Genomic DNA, 6,972 nt, shown 5'->3' on the forward strand with positions numbered 1-6,972 from the left:
TCCTGCTGTACCACAAGTGCACCCTGACCTTGGGGTGCTCTCTGCCAACTCAGCCTGTGGCAATGGCAACTGGAGCAGGGCAGCATATACCTGCAGTTGTAACTGTTTTTTACACTTTGCCTTGGGAGCTCAATAAATGCTTTCAGTGCCTTCCCTTCCGTGCTTGGGAGGAGAGAGAGGTGGTTCCACACAACTGCTCTGGATAGCTGCAGTGAGACTCACTTCTTCCAGGAGATCAGCTTGGCCTTAAAAGATGTGGGGGAGGGGGGGATGTCAATAAGGCAGATTTATGTTCTCATTGAATGCCAGGGACTCCCTGTTATTACTGAGAAGGAACTAGCAGTGAAAAGAACCCCAGGGGGACCAGGCTTCTTGCTAAGAGTAGCAGAACAAGCTACCTGAGCACCTTAGGCTGGGACAGTGCCTACTGTGGAGGTAGTGGCACTGAAATAGTTCAATTGGGCAGAGACTGCTTAGTACAGTGGTCTGCCCAGTGCAAAACTAGCTGCAGCACAGTAACGCCAGAAAGTAGAGCATTAGCTTCTATCCCAACAGCTGAAAGCACCTCTGAAGACCAGCCAGTTCGCCTAAAGAGAAGCACCTGTGGTGGCTGGGTGGTCACAAGACCAGGAGAGCAGAGCCTCAACTACATATAAACTCAGGGTTTGGACCTAGGGGGTTATCTTGCAGACAACCAGGGAAGGAGATCTGTACTATGATGGCTAAGGCATTGTGGTAGTGTGCATGCTGGTAAGGAACTGAGAGTTGACTATGAGATGGGGGGACTTTCTTATGTAGCTAGAGAGCTTGATTTGATTTATGGCCTGAGGCCTGACTTTTTCCTATTGTTATAATCTGAGGACTGGGATTGGGAATGGCAGGAGGGGTGGAGGTGCCGAAGGGGTATATGAGATTTACAAGCCCTGTTGAGGGCTGGGCTCAGAACATGGGTGAGGAAGGCTGTAGTCTAAAGATGAGGGCACAGACCAAGGCCCTGAAGAACATAGCTGGGGCCCTAAAGGGGTGTTATCAGGGCCCTAGGGGCAAAGCTAGAACCCTTGAAGAGGGAGCCTGGGAAGGATGAGACCAGAGCTTTGAGGGGTGAGTGCCACACCCTTTAGAAGGGAAGCTGGACCTGGGAAGGGGCAGACCCAAATCCTAGGAGGTGAGACCAGAAACTAGATGAGATACTGGCCTGGGGTTGAGGGATCTTCTCCCAGGATGATGAGCTGTTAACATGCGCAAGGTGTGGGCCTAGCTAGAGTGCAGTCAGAGCCCTAAGGTGCCAACTTACAAAGCTGTTATGAGAACAAAGAGCCAGACCAGTGATTCCTTGGGATTTGAGGCAACCTCCCAACTCTCTTCCTCCCCCCCCAAAGTTGTGTCAAAAGAATGGCAGGTGAGGAAAAGGGAGAGACTCTAAACCCAGAGGTGAAAACTGAGAGATTACCAGAGCCTGGGCATTCGCCTAGGCCCATGGGCAACATGTAGTAGGAGTGCACATGTTTTTCCCCCCCAGATTTGTGGCTGCTGCTGGCTTCTGTGGGTGGTTACCATCCATGTCTCCCCCCACTTGCTGCTGATGTGGCCAGTGGTAGTTGTGGGCAGTCCTTGCTAGCTGCCAGTGACAGTGACTGCAGGTGGTCCCCTCTTGCCTCTATGGTACCCTCCCCCGGTCTCAGGAGGCACCAGTCATTCATGCCTGGGCCACCAGAGATCCTGCCGTGTCTCGCTACAATGGGATGTGGGCTGATAAGTGGCCAAGGGAACTAGGTGCCTCAACTGCCTTTCAGGATGGTGGGGTGGGAGTTAGTGCTCTGAGTGATGAAGGATAGAAGCCTTTTGAGCAATTAGAGGCCTGGTGCCCTGCACTGTGAACAGGCAGGGTGGGATTGACTCCTCCTCCCTTCCACCCCAGCCCCTTTCTGGCCTTGGCCAAAACCTCCATGAAAGGGGGCTATGACTACAGGAATGGCCTATAGGCTGCAATTCCCCCCGCCCTTCTTTCTCCCAGGGGCTCCCCAGTTTTCCGCCAGGGCACTGGTTCCCATCATGGCTGTAGTCAAACCATACTGTCCTGGGCTGCCTCCCTTGAGGCCCAAGTCATCAGGGGAGGGGCGCTGACTGGCCCATGCAGGTCATGTGGCAGCTGTGCTGGGGGGGGGACACAACTGGGCACTCTGTGCTGTGGCCATCTGTTTGGCTATAGCTGTAGAGCACTTCCTGTATGTGTATCCCGTGATAAACTTAATGTTTGTACCGAGCCTAAGATATTCCTTCAGCCAACTTCTCTCTGGCATGAGAGAGCCTTAAAATAGTGAACTTGAATCTGGGCTCATTAGTTCTGTGTTCTTTGTGATGGCTTTCACTATGTAATTCCTTGCTGGCCAGTAATTGTAATGACAAGGGTATTGTGTCTCCACCTCTCCTATGGGAGACTGTCAAACTCCCCCCTCTTTTAGTGATACTTGTTGTGTGTTGTGTGTGTGGTTTTTTTTAAAACAACCCCTCTAGCCTGTCTCCTCCTGTTTTCTTCCACAGCTTCATTGTCTGAAGGCTCCAGGTAGGCATTCTAGACTTATCCCTACACCCCTTTCTGTTGGAAGCTTCCCCAGCTGATGGGCTGTTTTTTTTTTTTTTTTTTTTTTGTTTTCCATAAACAACTCTTCTGAATGACACTTTCTTTTTTCTTTGCTTTCTCAGCTGTTCATGGTCTACCTAAGCTAAGACAATTACCTTCCTGTCTTGCAGTGTCTTCCTGTGTCTCATTTCTTAACATCCTACTCTCTGGGGTCATGTTACTGCATTAAAACTAGTACATTTACTACTGCTGTAGTGGAGAGAGCCTAGACACATGAACAATATACAATTCAAGGACTCCAAATTCAGGATCCAAAATAGGATTTAAAACTTGTACTTAATTTCTTGATTCTAAAACAAAACCTGTTCTTGTGGGCCAGACTCGTGTGGTCAAAATTCATGATGGTTGACCACGCCATATCAATCTTAACTGGGCCCAGCCATTCTTATTTGTAAATTTGTCCAAGGTACATGGCCACACTTCCTAAAACACTAGTTTCCAGCCATATGATTCAACCATAGCAAAGGTGTGCTCGGAGCCCAATAGCTCCCCTGTTGGCTGCTCAGTGAATCCAACCATCCCCTTCAAGTACTTTTATTTATAATGACACTTCTAGCTTTGTCAGATCTGGCAGCCAGTAGGTGCTGTATGAGACTGAACACCAGGCACAAAAAAAGGGGCAGTACCAGCTGAACTGAGGAACCAGAAGGAAGAGGAGATTAGGTGAGAACAGGAGAATAATAGTAACAGAACCCTAAGATACATTTTAAAATGTCAATAAAAGAATGATTTTTTATGCCTAGAAAAAGTATTTTAACATGTGTTTTGTGTTTTTAATTGGTCTCTATGTTGAAACATTAAAAGCAAAACAAAGCTAAGCAAGAAAGAAGTGTTCATGTTCAAGCTCTTTAGCAGTAGGATAATTGGATTAATGTGCAGGTCCAGCATTCATAGAACCTATAACAGGCTGAGGAGATTAAAAGCAGTACTCAGACTGTCAATAACCATAGTCCACAGAACTGGACTGACCTTGAAAGCTAAGCAAGGTTGTGTTTGGTTAGTAACTTTCTGGGACCCACCTTGGAATAGTGGGTGCTGCATACTTCCTGACTCTTTAGGGCCACAATGTGATTTATTCAGTACATTTCCCAACTTTGCCATGAAAAGCAGGTGCACAGAGAGTTTTGTTGGGGTTTTTGTTTTTAAATAGATCATCTGATCTCACTAATACATCTTGAACAACTGTGGGGTGGGGGGAGGAAACACTATACTGCAGAAATATAAAACTACTAATGTTGCAACACTATTGTGCTTCCTGGAAGTAAAATGTTTAACGGTATCTTAAAATATTTAAGTATCTTTTTGCATTTAACTTGTGGGAGTATTTTACTGGTGTTCCTCTCTCACTCTGAATACTCTTTTTCATCCTTGCATGTCAGCTGTTATGAATATTCTGTGCCACATTTGCATATGGGTGGTGAGAGAAATGTATACCTATTCTCCATTGCATACTCTTGTTTGCACATGAGTGGGGGGAGGAGGGGACAACGACAACAACAACAACAAAAAGTTTTTGCTAAGTAGAATGAATATGTTGCATTGCATTTTATTTGTACTATCATAGGACCAAGAAGCTGTAACTGAAATTGGGCCTTACTCAGCAAATCACTCAGCAGAACAATGTGCCTGTTACTAATAGTCTAGACCTTGAAGATTTTATTCTAGTGTGTCTTTAAAAAATGACAAATGATAGACCTTGATGCTTTTTACACTTTTAAATATCTCTGTAATTTGAAGGGACAGAAAATATGAAGGCAGGAGGAATATTAAGAGCTTTGCCAAATTAATACTACACTTCTATATTTACCTGGCTCACACTCATTCTGCCCAACTAATTAGCTCACTTGAACTCATTCTGTAGGGTTAAATAAACAAGCTGGCAATTTTTTTTCTTTTTGCACTTGTAGAATTATCCTCTGTCCATCTCACTGTTGCATGAACAAATCCAGAAGTATTCTATTTACTACCTTGGTGTTCCTATCAAGGGCTGTGCCTACAACTTGGCAGCTTTCAGACTATTATACCCTTTGCATATTACTAATGAATACAGAATTGGACATCTTTAAAGAACACTGCAAGGCAAGTGTGGTGGAATGGTCTGGGGGGGGGCGGGAAAGGAGAACAAGCAAAATGTAGCATCTCTTCAGTTTCTGAAGTCCTAGAGAATGAAGTGCGACTTTAAATCTGTGACAAAACACTTTGATTTAAATATTTTTGAAGACGGGTCATGCATTTCCCTGAAATATTTTAGTGTGACACTGTCAAGTAATTTAAAGAGGAGTAATGCTCTGAAAACTGAATAAGGAAATAACCACTTCTTACTAGCAGAACCATCTCCTATATGTCATATGCCCTCTAGCGACAAATGTTTATGCTGCTTTAGCTCTGTGGTATTACTAGGAGTGAAATAACACAGAGTTAACAACAGAAAGCAGGTATGTTCTTTCTGCATCACTACTGGAGAGTCCTCAGTCAAGCAACCTAGCTGCACAAGCAGCAGATGCATTTAGGCCAGCAGAACCTCTTGTCCCTTGTATCAGGAGGAACACACTTACTTGTCAACTAGGCAGCTCTGATTAAGCAACTACAGGGGGTTAGCTCCCAGAGACGGCCTGGGTGTTTATTTTGCTTAACTAAGTACAAGGGAAGCCAAAACAAATTCCTTCAAATTGTACACCAGTTAATGGGGATTTGGCTATCGGGCAATATTAATAAGAGCAGCTACATGGCAAGCATGTTTTGTGACTTCTTTGCTCTACCTGGTGGTGAGGTCTTGGGGCCCTTAGGATCTGTTCTTATTGTTTTAAGGCAAGTTCCAGACTCCCACACCTGTGTGTGCATGCACATGTGGGAGGGGTGGGGAAGAAGACTGGGGATACAGTTATACTGTTTACTTTCAGATTTTCTGTATTCCTGCCCACTTCTCTGATATGAGGATCTCTTGGCTGAGTCAGTAGGGAGCAGGGAAACTGTCATGGCTGGTGCCTATGGCTCTTTCCGAGAATTGCCTTATTAGCATTGGGTGCAATTCCCTAGCCTGTGCACTCAACTCCCTTGACACTGTCCCATGCAACTCACTGCTCTCATGTATTTAATCATTGTGATTCAGACTGAACTGCTCCTCAGATCAAAGTAGCTGGGAGGAAGAAGGTAGTGACACATCCAGCACAACAAAAATGGGCCAGGGGTGTGCAGGACACGGGTAAGAAACACAGAACCACACAACATCTGTCTGATAAAGCAGCTGTGCAGAGGAAACTGCCTTTACAGACTGATGTAGGCTTCACTTAGATGGCTTTCCAGCATTTGGACCCCACAGAAATGTTTCAGTATCTTCCAATTTGGGATTTCGGTATCTCCTTGCACAACTTGCTTCCTGGCATATTGCACAGGGGCAGGCCAGAGTGACTGTTGCATACCCACCCTGGAGAAAAATGCACATAGCAGCAGTTCCCAAATGTTGAGATTATGCATCACCAATTTAAAATGATACAACCTAAAGTACTACCAGCAAATTTTTCAGTTCAACCTTGTTAGGGGCTGGAAAGGACCTTAAGTACCACCAGCAAAGTTTTGTCATATGAAGTAATTGTAACAAATCTGTACCACTGACAGGTTGTCTACATGCCACTGGTGGTACATGTAGCACAGATTGGGACCCACTGGCATACAGAAAGAGCGTTCAACCTGTGGTTTGGGGTCCAGATCCAGCCTCCACAGCCACGACCCCCAGCCTGCAGGGCTCTTTCCCCTCCCCCTTACTGAAAAACTGGTAGTAGGGGGCACTGGCAGCTGACTGCCAAATTTCCCATTCTGTGGGAAGCCCAGCAGGTTAGAGTTGCCCAGCGGTGGGGGGGGGTTGGCTCCACACCACTCAGATAGCTTGTAGGGCCAAAACATTGAGATCGATAGCGGCACCCAGGGAAAAGGCCAGGTCCAAGCTCGCGCCGAGCTAGACACTGGAGCCATTGCCTTGCCCATGACAGGTGAGGTTCTTTGCATAAATCTGATGTCTTTTATTAGACCAGCTCAAATAGTTGGAAAAAAACTCTTCTTTGCAAGCTTTTGGGTACGAATACCCTTCATCGGGCTATAGAAACTACCTCCACCCCTACCCCTTTTCCCGTGCCCCTCTCCTGCGGGACGCCCTAGCTCCACCCCTAGCGCGGGGGAGTAGAGTGCTCAGTCCCATCCCTGTATCCTTCCACTCGCGGCCTCACTCCGGCAGGTGGTTCGCGCCGCTGCCTGTATCCCTCCGCGCCGCCCCAGCATGCCGGGCGCGGCCCCACAAGCGGGGCAGCGCCCAGAGCAGCGGGGGGAGGGAAGTAGTC

General features: G+C 46.7%; 1 protein-coding gene across 3 annotated transcripts in view; it reads left to right on the forward strand.

Moving 5' to 3' along the window:
• The first annotated feature begins 727 nt into the window (after positions 1-727).
• WTAP (WT1 associated protein) overlaps positions 728-6,972 on the forward strand; it is a 43,360-nt gene continuing 37,115 nt past the window's right edge. For 2 of the 3 annotated variants that reach the window (XM_025201981.1, XM_025201982.1), the window contains exon 1: positions 2,542-2,563. The gene's annotated coding sequence lies outside the window, so the exon portion shown is untranslated. Of the gene's footprint in view, positions 751-2,541; positions 2,564-6,972 lie in introns of those variants that run through there. The other variant, XM_006021916.3, reaches the window with a different exon arrangement.

The sequence above is a fragment of the Alligator sinensis genome, unplaced genomic scaffold (assembly GCF_000455745.1).
Source record: "Alligator sinensis unplaced genomic scaffold, ASM45574v1 scaffold682_1, whole genome shotgun sequence".
Classification (NCBI taxonomy): Eukaryota; Metazoa; Chordata; order Crocodylia; family Alligatoridae; genus Alligator; species Alligator sinensis.